The sequence below is a fragment of the Rhinoderma darwinii genome, chromosome 3 (genome assembly GCF_050947455.1).
Source record: "Rhinoderma darwinii isolate aRhiDar2 chromosome 3, aRhiDar2.hap1, whole genome shotgun sequence".
NCBI classification, from domain to species: domain Eukaryota; kingdom Metazoa; phylum Chordata; class Amphibia; order Anura; family Rhinodermatidae; genus Rhinoderma; species Rhinoderma darwinii.
This window is the reverse complement of record NC_134689.1, coordinates 152,759,883-152,780,760: the sequence shown is the minus strand read 5'-3', so window position 1 is coordinate 152,780,760 and position 20,878 is coordinate 152,759,883.

Sequence of the window (20,878 nt, the reverse complement as noted above, 5' to 3'; positions counted from 1 at the left end):
GTCCATATATGGACAGAGACATCAAGCGTTCTGTCCAGGAGCGGAATCCCCGAACACATGGGGATTCCGCTCCTTCAGGGAGCTAAAGTTGGGCTAGCACATAGCAGGGCAGGGAGATACCTCCCTGCTCTGCTATAGTGGCGTCGCTACAGCAGTAGCAGCTGCTAGTGGCGCCATCGCCCATGGGAGGTGTCGCCAGGCCAGAGCGCTTTTAAAACAAGCGGTGGAAGGGAGCCAGCGCAGCGCCCCCTTCCACCTGCTGAGCACCCCAGCCCTGCCACACTGTACCCCTGTATAAGGGCAACCCCACATTGTAGAAACTTACCTGCAGCATACAGCGCTTCATCCGAATGGCATAAACTCCTCCTCACATGCACTCTGCGCTGTGAGGAGAGCGAGCGACGGTAGACACGACCGTCACTCGGGACACATTCAAGTGATGGCTGTGTATTACCCGGCCCCATAGACTTCTATGAGGGCCAGGTGAACGAATGAAAATAGAGCATGACCCATTTTTTGTCGGGCCGGGTTTCCCGGGCCGTCAAAAAATCGGTCGTGTGAATAGCCCCATTAGGGGTATATTGTTCCTACTGCGGCCGGGTGACGGCCGTTTTATGAACGGCCGTCACCCGGCTGGGAAACCCTGTCGTGTGAATAAGGGCGAAGGGTAAAAAAAAAGTACAAATTTTACTAAAAGATTATTTTTAGAAATGTAGCCTTCTAATATCCTGTTAAATTCATTAATCACAAAAACACGCTATAAACCGAAAAACAAACTACCTGCTCCAGACAAAAATATTAGACCACAAGATAGACTTATATTACTTCACACATTTCGAATGTTTACTATTGGTATCTCTTAACCCCTTCACGCACCGTGACGTAACTGTACGTCGAGGTGAGCAGTAATTTTGCGCACCTTGACGTGCAGTTACGTCTGTGCTTTGACAGTTAACCGCCACGCGGCGCTACACCGCAGCGGTGGTTAACTGTGCAGGGTGTCCCCTTTTTTGACTGAAAAATAAAAAAGTTATGGCTCTCAGAATATGGTGACACAAAAAATAATTTATTTTCTAAAGTTATTTTATTGCGCAAACGCTGCAAAACATAAAAAAAACTTATATACATATGGTATCGCCATAATCGTACCGACCCGTATAATAGTCATTTATAGCCCAGGGTAAACGCTGTCAAAAATAAATAAAAATCATTGTCAGAATTGATGGTTTTTGGTCACCTGGCTTGCCAAAAAATTGAATAAAAAGTAATCAACAAAATCGCATGTACCCCAAAATGGTACCAATGAAAATTACAGATTGTCCCGCAACAAATAAGACCTCACGCAGCTCCGGTGGTGAAAAAATAAAAAAAAGTTCCGGCTCCCAGATTATGGCGATGCAAAATGTACAGAGCGTTCCAAAAGCGGATAGGATTGGGCGCCATTTATAAGTGTGACACATATATGTGGATTATTATTTATTTACCCCATTATTTATACCCTCTTATTATGCCCTGATGTACTCTGCCCAGCCTACATGTGCACCCACATTATAAACTGAAATACCAGCAAAACGCCAGAGCTACTACCAAGCAAAATCTGCGCTCCAAAATGGCGTCCCTCCCTTCTGAGCCCTACAGCGTGCCCAAACACAGCCGTTTACGTCGACCGATATGGCATTGCCATACCCGGGAGAACCCTGTTAATATTTTATGTGGTATTTGTGGCACAAACTGGGCACAACATATAGTGCACTAAAATGACACATCAGTGGAAAATTTTAATTTTCACTCTGCACCATCCGCTGCGCATTAAACCCTTCGCGCACCATGACTTAATAGCATGTCGTGGTGTGGGGGGTGATATATGGAGCGTCTCGCGAGCTGAGCCCGCGCCATACGCTGCGGGTGTCAGCTGTGTATTACAGCTGATACCCGGGACTAACAGACAGGTACAGCGATCGCGCTGTTACAGGAGTCTGTAAAAATCACAATATACTGCAATACATTAGTATTGCAGTGTATTCTACCAGTGATCTAACGATCGCTGGTTCAAGTCTCCCAGGGGGACTAATGAAATATGTAAAAACAAAAGTAAATGGTGGTTATTAGTGGAAAAAAATTAAATAAATATTTAAAGTCCAAAAAGAAACCCTTTTCACATTTTTTTTCTCTAAAGTAATGTAAAAAAAAAAAAAAAAATACACAATTGGTATCGCTGCGTCCGTAAAAGTCCAAGCTATTACAATATACCATTATTTAACTCACACGGTGAACGCCGTGAAAAATAAAGAATTTTAAACTGCAAAATCTCAGTTTTTTGGTCACCCTGGCTCCACCATAAAATGTAATAAAAAGTGCTCAAAAAGTCTTATGTACCAAAAAAAGGTACCAATAAAAACTACAGCTCGTCCCGCAAAAAATATGCCCTCACACCACTCTATTGACGGAAAAATAAAAAAGTTGTGGCTCTCGGAAAGCGGGGAGGAAAAACTAAAAAGAAAAAAAGCAAAACATGAATCAGTTCGTAAAGGGTTAATTACTTTCTAATGAAAAAGCATTTATGACCACATGGGTATAGCCGTACTCGGGAGAAATTGCTTTACAAATGTTGGGCGGCATTTTCTCCTTTATCCTTTGTGAAATTGAAAAAATTAAAACGTTTTAGTGGAAATAATGTTGATATTAATTTTCACGCCCTAATTCTAATAAATTCTGCAAAAGACGTGTGGACCCTAAATGCTCACTATACCCCTAGATAGATTCCTTAAGTGGTGTAGTTTCCCAAATGGGGTTACTTTTGGGGGGCTTCCACTGTTTCGGTCTCTCAGGGGCTTTGCAAATTCGACATGACACCCAAAAACTATTCCAGCTAAATTTGAGCTCCAAAAGCCAAATAGCGCTCCTTCCCTTCTAAGCCCCGGTGTGGGTCCAAACAGCAGTTTATTACCACATATGGGGTATTTACGTAATCAGGAGAAATTGCTTTACACATGTTGGGGTGCTTTTTCTCCTTTATTCCTTGTAAAAATTAAAAATGTCTAAGTTCTTACAGAAAAAAAGTAGATTTTGACCTTTACAGACTAATTCCAATGAATTCAGCAAAACAACTGTGGGGTCAAAATGCTAACTTTACCCCTAGAAAAATTCCTTGAGGGGTATAGTTTCCAAAATGGGGTCACTTTTGGGGGGGTCTTTACTGTTTTGGTACCACAAGACCTATTCAAACCTGACATGGTGCCTAAAATATATTCTAAAAAAAGGAGGCCCCAAAATCCACTAGGTGCTTCTTTGCTTCTGAGGCCGGTGTTTCAGTCCATTACCGCACTAGGACCACATGTGGGATATTTCTAAAAACTGTAGAATCTGGCCAATAAATATTGAGTTGCATTTCTTGGGTAAAACCTTCTGTGGTATAGAAAAAATGTATTACAAATGAATTTTCGAAGAAAAAAAATGAAATTTGTAAATTTCACCTCTACTTTGCTTTAATTCCTGTGAAACGCCTAAAGGGTTAAAACACTTTCTGAATGCTGTTTTGAATACTTTGATGGGTGCAGTTTTCAAAATGGGGTGACTTCTGGGGACTTTCTAATATATAAGGCCCTCAAAGCCACTTCAGAACTGAACTGGTCCCTGAAAAAATAGGCTTTTGAAATTTTCTTGAAAATATGAGAAATTGCTTCTAAAGTTCTAAGCCTTGTAACGTCCTAGAAAAATAAAAGAATGTTCAAAAAACGATGCAAACATAAAGTAGACCTATGGGAAATATAAACTAGTAAGTATTTTGTGTGGTATTACTATCTGTTTTACAAGTAAATACATTTAAATTTAGAAAAATTTACATTTTTGCTAATTTTCTCTAAATCTTGGCATTTCTTACAAATAAATATTGAATTTAACGACTAAATTTTTTCAGTATCATAAAGTACAACATGTCACGAGAAAACAATCTCAGAATCGCTTGGATAGGCAAAAGCATTCTGGAGTTATTACCACATAAAGTGACACATGTCAGATTTGCAAAAATCTGCTGTCCCCACAAGGCTAAGGGGTTAAAGAGGCTCTGTCACCAGATTATAAATGCTCTATCTCTTACATAATCTGATTGGCGATATAATGTAAATAAAAGCAGTGGTTTTTATTTTGAAAAAATGATCATTTTTGAGCAAGTTATGAGCTAGTTTAGATTTATTCTGATGAGTTTCTCAATGGACAACTGGGCATGTTTTTACTTTTTACTAACTGGGCGTTGTGAGGAGAAGTGTATGAGGCTGACCAATCAGTGACTAATCAGCGTCCTGCACTTCTCATTGTTCCAGCCCAGCTTCTTTCACTGCACAATCTCACTGTGCTCTGGATCATGCTGGGCTGGAACAATGAGAAGTGTAGGACACTGATTAGTCACTGATTGGTCAGCCTCATACACTCCTCTGTACAACACCCAGTTGGTAAAAATTAAAAACACGGCCAGTTGTCCATTGAGAAACTCATTAGCATAAATCTAAACTAGCTCATAACTTGCTCAAAAAGGATCGTTTTTCAAAATAAAAACCACTGCTGTTATCTACATTACAGCACCAATCAGATTATGTAGGAATTAAGCCAAAAAAGAATACCTATAAATTCAAGGTCATATATCAATGAGTATAGTTGCATTTAGAATCACCAAAAAGTTATCCCTACATGCTATAATAAGACCAAATCAAACGTATCTTAGAAAAATACAAAATGACTTTACTGAAGACAAACAGCACAGTTGATCAAGACACTTTAAAAATCAACACCCATAAAAACAATGTACAACAGTACACAGAAAATAGACAGTGTTGAATATAGGGCAGGGCAAACAATGGTAGTATAATGCCTACTATATCATGGACTATAAAGTATGTATCCTGAGTATAAATATACTGATAATAATCACCACAGCAAAGGCCTATAATATGACCACAAGGATTGTAAGGTAACAGTCATAGAAGAGAAAAGTCATTAAGACCTCAAGATACGCATACCAAAAACCCACCATGCGCCATTCCACTGCCACAACACTGTCAGAACACCCCAACGCGCGTTTCGCACCTGGCTTCGTCAGGGGGTGCTGGAAGAGTGTGATCAGAGGATTTAAATAAGGGGTACACAGCTGAGCAGTGTACCACACTTACTTGTCCATAGGATGTTCAGCTGGCGCCTGCACGAGGAGAGGCGGCACCTCAATCATGCAGTACACGGCGTCCGGAAGTGAGCAGTGCGCAACTGCACAGAGCCCAAGTCCATGTTGCGCCGTGAACTACGTGATGAACGGCCCTGCACATGCGCACAACAACCACAGACCACCGCATCCATCTTGGAATAGGGCAAGGCATCCGCAGTTGCCGATGTCCAAGAATAGAAAGCGGTATGTATACAGGAGTGCTATTGACAATTAGAAAAAAGATTCAGAAGTGTCAGGATTCTGAGTACACATGACGTCCAGGCTGGATTTCATGTATATTCATTATCCGGACACTGTAGTAATGTTAGGGTTTGTGTATGAGGCTGCACATAGCGATATATCTATATCGCTAGTGCAGTGTAAATGAATGGAGAGGAGTGCATGATGCCGATTGGTCAGCGTCATGCACTCCTCTGTACAACGCCCACTTGGTAGAAAGTAAAAGTACGCCCACTTGGGCATTAAGAAAGCTCATTAGCATAAACCAAAATCGCTCCTAACTTTGTGAAAAAAGATCGTTTTTTTAAATAAAAAGCATTACTGTCACCTACATTACAGCGCCCATCTCCTTATATAGGAGATAGGGCACATATAATGTGGTGACAGAGCCTCTTTAAACCAGGACATAATGAGTGTCTTTTGCTCAATGTCACTTATCTGGTTTCTAAGGGCCTAAATTGATCATCAATCCCTCAATCATAGGATCCGTTCACTTGCATAGAGATAGCATTACTTCAACCGTGTGAGAAGTCAATTCACACAAAAGGCTACTAGGAAAAACAGAATTCTATTTGTTTACATTATTAATGGCAAACCCTTATCTTTGTGCTGGTGGATTGCTGTCCGTCCACGAATTGATATTGCAAATTTGTTCCGCCTTAGTTGGCAATTAGGCAATAAACTCTTAGATTGCTCCTTCCCAATATGCGTATCTTCCGGGGCCCTGAATATCTATAGTTATGTACTAACAGGCAGGGAGTTAGGAATGAAGGTCCCTCTCCTATAAATGTCACTGGTTCATGCGGAATACATTCCCAGTGTTCTGCCAGAGTCAACTGCACCCAGCATCAGATGGGGTATCGATTTGGTTCAACAACGGCGTGATATCGCCACTTAGACAGCTATTGTGTCTCATGCTTGAGGTACTGATGATCGTTTAGACCTTCAAAACCTGATATGTGACTTTGAGCAAAAGGTTCTTATTTTGTCGAATATCCATAGGAAATATTCAAAATGTGAGAGGTAATATTGTATGTATCATGTGGTATAAAAGTTTCGGCCGGAGCGGGTAGTTTGTTTTCGGTTTTTAGCGTGATTTTGTGATTACTCTATTTGAGAGTAATTACCTTTAGAAGGATACATTTTTAAAAATGTATTAATAAAATGTGTACTTTTTTTTTATTTTTTATCGTTTTAAAGATTGCTGGTAACGTATAATTTACGTGTCCGTTTTGGCTAAACACTAGGAAAAGCCTACAAAAGAAGCTGGGAGATTTCCAGAACCCTGAAAAGGCAAGCTAAAATCTAGGGAAGGGAGTCTGGGCAAAAGTAAAAAAAAAAAACAGATTGCACAGAGTGTCACTTTAAATTAACTATGAATAAGTCTAAGCCATGTTGTGTGGTGTAAATGTTACTGAAGGGACCTTTTGGTAATTGGCACATTGAGAGGGAATGGAGATTACCACGTGCAAGGCTCACATGTCTGATTTGGCATAGATAAATCTGGTGTGTTTGGTTTTTTTGAGTATGTGGCAGAAGCTTTTCTCCTGCAGATGTGCCAGCACATCTGCATCCAGATTAGCCTGATTGTATTTCAGCGGGACTAATCTGTGACTTTTGTGTGCAGAATCCGTAGCCATCGGCCCTTGTTCACCCGATGGAGGTTAAGAGTGTAGGAAAGTGCAGCAGTGTGCTTTCCTGTACAGTAAGCCACCGCAAAGAAAAAGCATACTGCATGGTTTTCGTGTTTGTTTGTTTTTTACTTGCCCAATCGCCAACGTATGGCACGATATGGCCATACAGTGACATACGTCGCAGGCATACTTCCGGAGTTTCTCCTAATGTATACCTCCGACATATATCCATAGCATGATGTGAACCGGGGTGGATATACTATATGTACAACCTGTGCACCTAGGGTCCTGCATGTAAGGGAGACTCTGCCACCTTTTAAAGCAGCTAGCAGCATCCTATTGTCTATTAGAATGCATTTAAAGGGAATGTGTTGCCAGAAAAACATGTTTTTTTAAAAAAAATTAAACATTTAGTGTGTGGGTGATTAAACATTGTTCAAATTTTTTTTATTTTTTTCACGAGTCAGGAAATATTATAAATTAATTCTAATTTATAATACTACCCATTTTTGGTCACTAGATGGAGCTGTCCCCAAAATTGCAGCTTTGCAAAATTGGGTAAAAAGCCCTCGCTCTAGTGAGCTCTCAGCATCCCCCCCTCCTTTATCCTGGCTAGTGCCGGGATAAACGAGGGGTTTGAACGGTGTAACCTCCTACACTGTGTGTCGCCATTTTTTGAGCTAACACACAGTGTAGTAGGTTTACATACAGTAGTAAACACACACAAACACGAACATACATTGAAATCTCTTACCTGCTCCTGCCGCCGCGGCTCCCTCCGGCCCGTCCGCTCCGTTTGCTGCCGCTGGTCCAAGTGCACAAATCCGGAAGCCGCGACCGGAAGTAGTAATATTACTGTCCGGCCGCGACTTCCGGTCCACAGGAAAATGGCGCCGGACGGCGCCAATTTCGAATTGGACTGTGTGGGAGCGGCGCATGCGCAGTTCCCACACAGACGCCGTACACTGAAGTCAATGGGACGGGAGCCATTCGCAGTCCCTATGGGACTGTGGCTGCCGTATTCCATGTCTGTATGTGTCGTTAATCGACACACACAGAAATGGAACAAAAAATGGCAGCCCCCATAGGGAAGAAAAAGTGTAAAAATAAGAAAAAGTAAAACACAAACACACAAATGAATATAAACGTTTTTAATAAAGCACTAACATCTTTAACATATAAAAAAATAATTTGTGATGACGCTGTTCCTTTAAAGAGGCTCTGTCACCAGATTATAAGTGGCCTATCTCCTACATAATCTGATCGGCACTGTAATGTAGATAACGACGATTGGGTCAGAGCATCTTCAAAGCAGCAGGTCTTGTGGAGTGCTCTTGGTATGCAGTGATTAGTACCTACCAAAGGTGGTCCAAAGAGGGACAACCGGTTAACCGGCGACAGGGATTTGGCCGCCTAGGGCTCATTGATGGACGTAGGGAGCGAAGGCTAGCCTGTCTAGTCAAATTCCACAGAAGATCTACTGCAGCACAAATTGCTAAAACGTTACTGTTGGCTATGATAGAAAGTTGTCAAAACATGCAGTGTATCTCAGCTTGATGCGTTTAGGGTGCGTGATCGTCAGAACTGAACCATGGTGCAATGAAAGAAGGTAGCCTGGTCTGATGAATCCTCTTTTTTTGTCTTTTACATGTGGATGGCCGAGTACATGTGCGTTGCTTATCTGGAAAAGAGATGGCACCAGAATGCACTATGGGAAGAAGCCAAGCCGGTGGAGGCAGTGTGATGCTCTGGGCAATGTTCTACTGGCAAACCTCCCAACCTAAACATTGCTTCAGACCAAGTACACCACTTCATGGCTACAGTATTCCCTAATGGTAGTGGCCTCTCAGCAGAATAATGTGCCCCTTCCACTCTGCAAGAAAGGTTTGAAGAACATGACCAAGAGTTCAAGGTGTTGACTCAAAATTCCCCAGATCTCAGTCCAATGTTGCATCTGTGAGATGTGGATCTGGATCCGTGGAGGCCCCACCTCTCCACATAAAGGATCTACAGCTAACCTATTGGTGCCAGATACCCCAGGACACCTTCAGAGGTCTTCAGGTGTCCATGCCTTGATGAATTATAACTGTATTGGTGGCGTGAGAGGGACCCACACAATATTAGGCGGGTGGTTTTAATATTATCGCGTGTATATATTGTGTGGTTTCTCTGTTGCCACCTATGTGCGTGTGCCTGCCGGCTCCCCGGACTCCCTCACCTGTATGTTTTTTCACACATGCTCATTGTTTCCCACTACTCAGTTATGTATTCCTGCATGGTCATCGCAGAAGTGTGGCAACTCTGCACTGACCCCACCTCCTTTGTGGGTGTCTGCTCGGCACAGAGGTCTTGCAACACTTGGTGACGGCCATGTCTTAGTTCTGTACTTGCTGGCTGCGCCTGGTATTGCCCTTGACCCACCCCCTTCCCGTTCCTCCAGGGGTGGGGCTTGGCAGCAATGTAACGGGCATGTCAGGTGTATCCTCCAGGCCTGGCTCAAATGTGCATGCCCGGACACATATGACGCGTCACTGACTGGGCCAATTGATGTTTTACCCACATGACCAAATGTATGGCGTTTGTCTCACATGCCCACCCCTTTGCTCATTTACGCTACACTTAACAGATGCGTCCATCAGTTTATCCTACTATTGGTCCATTTGTATTTAAATATGTGCTCTACCACCCCCGGACGAAGCATTCTCTGTGAAACTCACGGCAGGTGTAGTGTGTTGTTCTGTTGCCTTGCTTATGTTTTTTTGACGTCGGTACATTAACCATTAATAATGCACTTGCACTTTCATTCCCTTAGGGGTCATATTCCTTGTATCTATGAGATTTATTTATCACGGTCAATGATTGATTTTAGGGATAGTTCCCCTCTGGTCATTGTTGTCAGTGTTATTCTATTGATACCGTTTGTATGGCTATGTGTAAGTAATGATACACTTTATACAATGTTGCTTGCAAGATAGAAGAGTTGGTATTTTATAACTGAACCAACAATTTTTTTTTTGTTCCAGAACATTCATATACAAAAATAGGTAATAGTTTGTATTCTCAAAGTATGGAAATCCTCCCCTTATTTCTGCTCCTTGTTCTTGTTCTACCGAGCTTTATATATAACATATACAATATTTACTTACTATAGATCAAAGACAAGCATTTGATTGAAATATGCTTAATATACAGTTTTTAAACAGTAGAGGGCAGTATTGTACTATTCTACTTTGGCAAGTGACTGTATGTATCTGACTTTAGAGTACATGCATTTGTTAATTTAAAGGGAGTCTGTCTCTAGAAACGTACCTATCAAACAGATTCAGGTTAGCCTACTCTATATTACCCTAACGTTTATTATCTATTTCACATGGGTGCCTCCTTTGCAGAGAAAATTGTTTGATTCAGTATATGCAAATGAGCATTCTGGAGCAACGAGGGCATCACCATTGCTCCAAAATGCTATGTCTTCTATCCCCAGTGAATCTCTTCCTCTCTTCTTTCATTGATTGACAGGGACCAGGCAGTGTAATAGGCAACTTCACACCTGACCCCGTAGTCTCCTGAACACGCGCGGCTCTGCCTCATAATCGGCGCATGCACAGTACTACCGATTTAGACTGGTGAAACATCAAGGGTGTACTGGGCATGCGCCAATTATGAAGCAGAACCGCGAGCATGTTTAGGAGATCAGGTGTGAACGTGCCTATTACACTTCCTGGCCCCTGTCAATCAAGGAAGGGAGGGTTGGATTGGGGAAAGAAGACATAGCATTTTGGACATAGCATTTTTGCTCCAAAGTGCTCATTTGCATGTACTGAGTAAACAGATTTTCTCTGCAAAGGAGGCACCCATGTGAAATAAATAATAAATGTTAGTTTCAGGTAAGGCCTACTCTATATTACCCTGTTTAATTTGATAGGTACATTTCTGGTGACCGAATCCCTTTAACCCCTTCCCGACATTTGCCGTATGGATACATCATGAAAAGCTAGTGCTTCCTGCATTTTGCCTGATCCATACGACAAATGCATCGCACCGGCTCAGAAGCAGAGTCGGTGCCATCGTCACCGGATGTCAGTGGTGTATTACAGCCGACATTCGACTGTAATAGCGGGGACTGAAATTGGCTTAGATCCCCGCCATTCACCCCTTAAATGCAGCGGTCAAAAGTGATCGCTGTATTTAAGTTGTTTACAGCTCATCGGCACCCCAGCAATGAAATTGTAGGGGTTCCTGTGGCTGCAATGGCAACCGGAGGCCTAATACTGGCCTCCCGGTCTGCCTAGCACGGAAACCTTCCAGGCCCCGTCCGCAGGCTGAAAGGCTAGGTGGGGGCTGAAAGGCTTCCGTAGCCAGCCTCATCAGCGGTGGATGTCAGCTGTATGTTACAGCTGACAACCACCTGTAACGGCAGGAGCCGGAGCTAGCTCCGATTCCTGCCATTAACCCCTTAGATGCAGCGATCGAAAGCGATCACTGCATCTTAGAAGTTGCTAGCAGATCGGCAGCCTTACCATGCAATCAGGGCTGCTATCTGCTTATATGGCAACAGGAGGCCTAACAATGGCATTACGGAAGCCGGTTAGGCCCCGCCGGGAGGCGAAGCCTAATCTGCTTACGGTCAGTGAATGACTGACAGATCTAATACATTTCACTACATAGGTAGTGCAGTGTATTAGAAAAAAAAAAAATCAGACAGTTGGTCCTTCAAGTCCCCTAGTGGGACTTGAAAAAAAAATGTCAAAAAAAAAGTTTTAAAACATATAATAAAAGTTACAAGTAATAAAATCAAACACAATCGCCCTTTTTCCCTTATCAAGTCCTTTTATTATTGAAAAAAATAAACCATACGTATTTGCTATCGCCGCAACCGTTACGGCTTGAGCTATAAAAATATTATGTTCTTTATTGCACGCGGTGAACAGCGTAAAAAAAAAATTAGACAACTAGACCACAATTTCAGTTTTTTGGTCACTTTGCCCAACAAATATTGGAATAAAAAGTGATCAAAAAGTCGCATGTATACAAAAGTTGTACCAATATAAACTATAGCTCGTCTCGCAAGAAACAAGCCTTCATACAGCTCCGTCGACTAAAAAAATAAAACTTCATTGTTCTCACAACATGGCGGCAGAAAAAATTACATTCTTTTAACAAAAGTAATTTTATTGTGCAAAAAGTTGTAAAACATAAAAAAGTGCTTTAAATTAGGTATCGCCGGAGTTAGACTGACCCGCAGAATAAAGTTAACATGTACGCATGGTGAACGCTGTATAAAAAAACAAACTGCCAGAATTGCTGTTTTTTGGTCCTCTTGCCTCCCAAAAATAGGATAAAAAGTGATCAAAAAATCGCTTGTACCCCAAAATGGTATCACTCAAAACAGCCCTCATACCACTACGTCTATGAAAAAAATAAAATTAGTTAAGGCTACCATAAGTCAGGAAAAAAATATATACAGTTGTGCAAGACCGAGGGGAACATTTCTTCTGTTTCAAGAGGCGAATTATCAAGGCCCTAAAATTAGGGAACCAGGAAAGGGAGGGCCCAAACATATCTGCTGGAAGCGGGGGCGCCCGTATTATACCATGACAACACTTCACACCTTTGCAGTTTGGGGAATTTTCCTGGGGAGTGTGGACCAAAAGGGGGATAAGGAAGGACATTTATAAGTGCGACACTGGCATGTGCAGAAAGGATTGCTTCACAGCGTAACACACATCTATGGATTATTTTACTGTTTTTTAATAACCCCATTATTATACCACCTGACCATGCCCTTGAAGTAATCTGCCCAGCTTACATATGCCCCACATTATAAACGAAAGCACCAGCAATACTCCAACAAAACTATTACCAAGAAAATCCACGCGCCAAAAGGTGCTCCCTCCCCTCTGAACCCTACAGTCTGCCAAAACAGCTGTTTACTTCCACATAAATGGCATCACCATACCCGGGAGAACCCTTTTAACAATTTTTGGGGTGCGTGTCTCCAGTGGCACAAGCTGGGCATGACATATTTGCCACTGAAATGGCATATCTAGGGAAAAATTTACATTTTTACTTTGCACCATCCGCAGCGCAATCATTTATGGAAAAGACCTGTGCGTGAAAATGCTCACTACACCCCTTAATAAATGCCTTGAGGGGTGTAGTTTCCAAAATGGGGACACTTCTCAGGGGTTTCTTTTATTCTTTCACATCAGAGCCTCTGCAATTGTGAACCAATACTTTGTAAATCACCAAATTAGGCCTCAATTTTACATGGTACTCTTTGACTCCTGAGCCCTGTCAAATGTCCAGGCAAAAGATTAGGGCCACATGTAGGGTGTTTCTAAAACTGGGAAACACAGCATAATAATTTTAGAGCTGTCTTGTTATGGTGGCACAAGCTGGGCACCACATATTGGCATATCTATGGTAAAAATCCCATTTTCACTCTGCAATATCAAGTGCACACTAATTTCTGCAAAACACCTGTGGGGTTAACATTCTCACTACACCCCTAGGTGAATACCTTGAGGGGTGTGGTTTCCAAAATGTGGTCACTTCTGGGGGGTTTCCACTGTTTTGGTGCCACAGTGGCTTTGCAAATGCGACATAGCAACCAGAAACCGATCCAGCAAAACCTACACTCCAAATGCCGCTCCTTCCCTTCTAGGCCCTGCCATGTGCCCAAACAGCAGTTTATGACCACATATGGGGTATTTCTGTACTCGGGAGAAATTGCTTTACAAACGTTGGTGTTCTTTTTTTCCTTTATTTGTTGAGAAAATGAAACATTTTGAGCTAAAACTACGTCTTATTGAAGAAAAGGGATTGTTTTTATTTTCACAGTCTAATAAATTCTATGAAACACCTGTGGGATCAAAATGCTGACTACACCCCTAGATGAATTCCTCAAGGGGTGTAGTTTCCTAAATGGAGTCCCTTTTTGGGCGTTTTCATTGTTTTGGTTCCTTTAGGGGCTTTACAAATGCGACATGGCCTCCACAAACCATTACTGCTAATTGTGATTTCCAAAAGCCAAATAGCATTTTTTCCCTTCTAAGCCCTGCCGTGTGTCGAAACAGCGGTTTATTACCACATGTGGGGTATTGTTTTACTCGGGAGAAATTGCTTTACAAATTTTGCGGTGCTTTTTCTCCTTCAGTCCTTGTGGAAATGAGAAAAAATTAGTGCCTACTTCCAATAATTTCTGCAATAAACCCGTGGTGTCAAAATGCTCACTATACCCCTAGATAATTTTCTTGAGGTGTGTAGTTTCCCAAATGGAGTCACTTTTGGGGGGTTTTCACTGTTTTGGCACCACATGGTGCCTAAAATATATTCTAATAAAAGGAAGGCCCCAAAGTCTACTAGGTGCTCCCTTGCTTCTGAGGCCTGTGCTTCAGTGCATTAGCACATAAGGGCCACATGTGGGATATTTCCTAAATCTACAGAAACTGGGCAATAAATATTGAGTTGTATTTCTCTGGTAAAACTTTCTGTGTTACAAAAAAAAATAGATTTAAAAATGAATTTCTGCAAAAAAAATATGAAATGTGTAAATTTCACCTCTATTATTCACCACTTTAATTCCTGTGAAACATCTAATGGGTTCAGAAACTTTCTAAATGCTTTTTTGAATGCTTTGAGGGGTGAAGTTTTTAAAATGGGGTGACTTATTGAGGGTTTCTAATATACAGGGTGGGCCATTTATATGGATACACCTTAATAAAATGGGAATGGTTGGTGATATTAACTTCCTGTTTGTGGCACATTAGTATATGGGAGGGGGGAAACTTTTCAAGCTGGGTGTTGACCATGGTGGCCATTTTGAAGTTGGCCATTTTGTATCCAACTTTAGTTTTTTCAATGGGAAGAGGGTCATGTGACACCTCAAACTTATCGAGAATTTCACAAGAAAAACAATGGTGTGCTTGGTTTTAACGTTACTTTATTCTTTCATGAGTTATTTACAAGCTTCTCTTTGTTTACAGTCATTGACATGTCGCAGAGCTTAACACGTGAGGCGCGGATAGAAATTGTGTTGTCTGGTGAACGCAGTACCCGGGTCATTGCAGCAGATTTAATGCAAGACACCCTACGAGACCACCCATCTCCCATGCTACAGTTTGCAAACTGCTTGCCAAGTTTCGTGAAACTGGTTCAGTGTTGGATTTGCCCAAATGTGGACGCATGAAAACTGTCACTAATGAAGAAACATCAGTGGCTGTCCTAGCTTCATTCAGCAAGAGCCCACAGCGTAGCACTCGCCGCATGTCACTGGAGAGTGGCATCAGTCGAACATCCTTTCGGCGGATATTAGCTACTCACAAATGGCACCCTTACAAACTCCAGCTGCTGCAGCATCTCAACGAGGATGACCCAGATTGGCGCACTGAATTTGCAGAATGGACAAAACAAAAATTAGAACAGGACCCTCAGTTTACACAGAACATTTTGTTCAGTGATGAGGCAAACTTTTATGTGAATGGTGAAGTTAACAAACAAAACCACCGCTATTGGTCTGACACTAACCCACATTAGATAGATCCCTCCAAGACTGTTGGAACACAAAAATTGATGGTATGGTGTGGTATATGGGGTACAAAGATAGTGGGGCCATTCTTCATCAATGGAAACCTCAAGGCCACGGGATATCTGAAATTGCTACATGATGATGTGTTTCCCTCTTTATGCACTGAAGCTGGCACGTTCCCTGAGTTTTTCCAGCAAGATGGTGCACCACCACATTATGGGTGTCAGGTCCGAGCATTCCTAGATGAACAGTTTCCTGGAAAGTGGATTGGTCGTCGTGGGCCAGTTGAATGGCCCCCTAGGTCTCCCGATCTGACCCCCTTAGACTTTTATCTTTGGGGTCATCTGAAGGCAATTGTCTATGCTGTGAAGATACGAGATGTGCAGCAACTGAAACTACGGATACTGGAAGCCTGTGCTAGCATTTCTTCTGCGATGTTATCAGTGTGTGAAGAGTGGGAGAAGAGGGTTGCATTGACAATCCAACACAATGGGCAGCACTTTGAACACATTTTATAAGTGGTCAGAAACTTGCAAATAACTCATGAAAGAATAAAGTAACGTTAAAACCAAGCACACCATTGTTTTTCTTGTGAAATTCTCGATAAGTTTGATGTGTCACATGACCCTCTTCCCATTGAAAAAACTAAAGTTGGATACAAAATGTGCGACTTCAAAATGGCCGCCATGGTCAACACCCAGCTACAAAAGTTTCCCCCCTCCCATATACTAATGTGCCACAAACAGGAAGTTAATATCACCAACCATTCCCATTTTATTTAGGTGTATCCATATAAATGGCCCACCCTGTATAAGGCCCTCAAAGCCACTTCATAACAGAACTGGCTCCTACACAAATAGCCGTTTGAAATTTTCTTGAAAATGTGAGAAATTGCTGGTAAAATTGTAAGTCCTGTAACGTCCTAGAAAAATAAGTGTTCAAAAAACGATGAGAATCTAAAGAAGAGATATGGGGGATGTTAATTAGCAACAATTCTGTGTGGTATAACTGCCTGTCTTATAAGCAGATACATTTAAATGTAGAAAAATGCTATTTTTTGCAATTGTTTTGCAAAATTGTGGTGTTTTTCACAACTAAATACTGAATGTATCGAGCAAATTTTGCCAGTAACGTGAAGTCCAATGTGTCACAAGAAAACAGTATCCGAATCGCTTGGATAGTTAACCGTTCTTACCACATAAAGTGAAACATGTTAGATTTGAAAAATGAGGCTCTGTCAGGAAGGTCAAAAGTGGCCAAAGAGGGAAGGGATTAAAGCTGCATTTTGAACTTTTATTTTTAATCTTCATTGAACTCCTAGTACCACTGATTTTGTTTTATATAAACTTTAATATATAGTTAGATTTTTTTTTTCCCTATTTGCTTATTATGGTTGCTTTAAATTTTCTCTAGACTGTATTCTGGGAGACAGACTGAATTGTGCATTTTGTTTACTTAATCCCTTAGTGACCAGCCTATTTTAGGCTCTAATGACCAAGCCATTTTTTTTTTTTTCGTTTTTCCATAGTCTCATTCAAAGAGCTATAACTTTTTCATTTTTCAGTTGACATAGCTGTATGAAGACTTGTTTTTGGCGGGATTATTTGTACTTTTTAATGGCACCATTTTGGGGTACATATAATTTTTTGATTTAACTTTTATTAACTTTTTTTGGGGGGGAATAGAAAAAAACCCTGAAATTCCGCCATTGCTCTATGCGTTTTAAGTTCACGACGTTCACTGTGCGGTGTAAATAACACGTTTATCCATTATTCTATGGGTCGGTACGATTACGACAATACCATGTACGTAGAGGTTTTATATGTTTTACGACTTTTGCACAATAAAAACACTTTTGAACTAAAATTATTTTTTTGGGCATCGTTGCTTTCCAAGAGTCGTATTTTTTTTATTTTTCAGTCAGTGATATGAGGGCTTGTTTTTTGCGGGACAAGATGTTTGGATTGGTACAAAATAGCAATTTCGCCATTGTTTGCGTTTTTTTTTACGGTGTTCACCTTGCGGTTTAAATTATATATTACATTTATTGTTTGGGTCATTACGGTCGTGGCGATACCATATATGTGTATTTATTTTTTACACTTTTACTAAAGTAAACACTTTTTATGGAAAACAATTGGTTTTATTTTTTTTACTATAATTTTTATTTCACATTTATTACTTATTTTATTAGTCCAACTAGGAGACTTTTTACTATGCGATCTTTAGATGGGTGCTGATGGGTGGCAGAAGGGGGCTCCCTCCCTCTGTAAACAAGTTAAATGCCATGTTCGCTACTGACCGCGGTATTTGACGGGTTAAACGCTTAAAGCTTAAAATTCAGTTTTGTAATTTTCGAACAGAACTAAAATCGGAAATTTTCACGTTCGGAAGCTTCAAATACACGTGTGTGTGTGTGTGTGTGTGTGTGTGTGTATATATATATGTGAGCAGTTATGCACAGAATAATAATTTTTGTATGGTGTCTGGCAATGTGATTATTCATAAAATATGTGTAAAATGCTCAGTTGTATTTGGTTTAGGGCTCATGTACATGGCAAAGCTTTGTGCTGCTGTGTGGCATCTCAGTGAGGCCTTGTATTCTGTCCGAGAAGCAATGATTTATTTTTTTCGTCTCCTATTCATACCTTTCGTGGGCCTCTATATTAAATTGGCGGCACACAGAGGTACGGTATATGCCCATAACACTATAGGTGCTGTATCACAGATCAGAACAAAACTGATTCATAATACGACCGTGTGGATATGAGTCCTTGTGTACTGATTGGGACAAATCTAAACCTCATTGGTTCAGTATACTTTGTTGCTGCCCATATTGCTACCATTTCTCTAGTCTTTAACCCCTTCGTGACCAGCCTATTTTAGACCTTAATGACCAAGCTATTTTTTTTTTTTTAAATTCTTTATTTTCAAGGCTAACAGCCAGATTTTTACAATAAAAAAAGAATATAGATAAATGTACATACATACGGGGAGGGTGATATACATGTACAAGGTTAGGAATGCATTGAATTGAGTGATATAACCAAAATTTAGCCGTATATAACAACCCCGTCTAGATTATAGTGTTATAAACTCCCCCCCCCCCCCCCCGTGCACATAAGAGGTAGTGAAGGACACAATGAAGGAGGAAAATATGAAGGATGGACAAGTGGGTGGAGGGATAGTTGCTCCCCCCGGGGACATCCCCGCCGCCCCAGGCCGCGTCCAATAAAGACTATTCACCAATGCTCGTCTGTCCCAGAATGTCTTTGTAGGAGTCAGAGTCCTGGAATATAATGCACGGAGCCCAAGTGTGGCAGATCATGAATGCTCGAGGTCAAGTCCTCCATGTGCATTATGTCGTTAACCTTGGAGACCCAGAGGGACAGAGTGGGAGGAGAAGAATTCTTCCATCGCAAGGGAATGCAGTGTCGCGCCGCCATCACTAGATAGTACAGAAGGGAGCGTTTGTAGGTGTTTGCTGGGATATCACAGTGATGGAGAAGGAAGAAAGTTAAGCTGGTATCTGTTACCTCGTAAATCACCCTTTTAACCCCATTCCAGAATTCTGCAAGTAGCGGGCATGACCAGAAAGTGTGAAGGAGGGTACCATTGTCCAATCCACATCTCCAGCAGAGAGGAGATACATTAGGAAAAATCCGATGTAGGCGCACCGGGGTCCTATAATTATGGGCCTGTAATTATGGCCGTTGTTACGGTCGTGTGCATGGGGCCTGTCTCTTTTTTTTTTTAGCATCGACATAGCTGTATAAGGTCGTCTTTTTTTTGCGGGACAAGTTGTAATTTTTAATAGCACCATTTTGGGGTACATAATTTATTGATTAACTTTTATTATCTTTGTTGGGCGGAGCAATGGAAAAAACCCATAAACTTCGCCACTCTTTTTTTTGTTTCCTAGATTTACGCTGTTTACTGTGTGGTATCAATAACATAATAACTTTATTCAGTGGCTCCTTACGATTGTGGCGGTACCAGATTTATATACAGTGAAGGAAATAAGTATTTGATCCCTTGCTGATTTTGTAAGTTTGCCCACTGTCAAAGACATGAACGGTCTAGAATATTTAGGCTAGGTTAATTTTACCAGTGAGAGAGAGATTATATAAAATAAAAACAGAAAATCACATTGTCAAAATTATATATATTTATTTGCATTGTGCACAGAGAAATAAGTATTTGATCCCTTTGGCAAACAAGACTTAATACTTGGTGGCAAAACCCTTGTTGGCAAGCACAGCAGTCGGACGTTTTTTGTAGTTGATGATGAGGTTTGCACACATGTTAGATGGAATTTTCGCCCACTCCTCTTTGCAGATCATCTGTAAATCATTAATATTTCGAGGCTGTTGCTTGGCAACTCGGATCTTCAGCTCCCTCCATAAGTTTTCATTGGGATTAAGGTCTGGAGACTGGCTAGACCACTCCATGACCTTAATGTGCTTCTTTTTGAGCCACTCCTTTGTTGCCTTGGCTGTATGTTTCGGGTCATTGTCGTGCTGGAAGACCCAGCCACGAGCCATTTTTAATGTACTGGTGGAGGGAAGGAGGTTGTCACTCAGGATTTGACGGTACATGGCTCCATCCATTCTCCCATTGATGCGGTGAAGTAGTCCTGTGCCCTTAGCAGAGAAACACCCCCAAAACATTTTGTTTCCACCTCCATGCTTGACAGTGGGGACGGTGTTCTTTGGGTCATAGGCAGCATTTCTCTTCCTCCAAACACGGCGAGTTGAGTTAATGCCAAAGAGCTCAATTTTAGTCTCATCTGACCACAGCACCATCTCCCAATCACTCTCGGAATCATCCAGATGTTCATTTGCAAACTTCAGACGGGCCTGTACATGTGCCTTCTTGAGCAGGGGGACCTTGCGGGCACTGCAGGATTTTAATCCATTACGGTGTAATGTGTTACCAATGGTTTTCTTGGTGACTGTGGTCCCAGCTGCCTTGAGATCATTAACAAGTTCCCCCCGTGTAGTTGCAGGTCTATGATCTTGTCCCTGACATCCTTAGAAAGCTCTTTGGTCTTGCCCATGTTGTAGAGGTTAGAGTCAGACTGATTAATTGAGTCTGTGGACAGGAATCTTTTATACAGGTGACCATGTAAGACAGCTGTCTTTAATGCAGGCACCAAGTTGATTTGGAGCGTGTAACTGGTCTGGAGGAGGCTGAACTCTTAATGGTTGGTAGGGGATCAAATACTTATTTCTCTGTGCACAATGCAAATAAATATATATAATTTTGACACTGATTTTCTGTTTT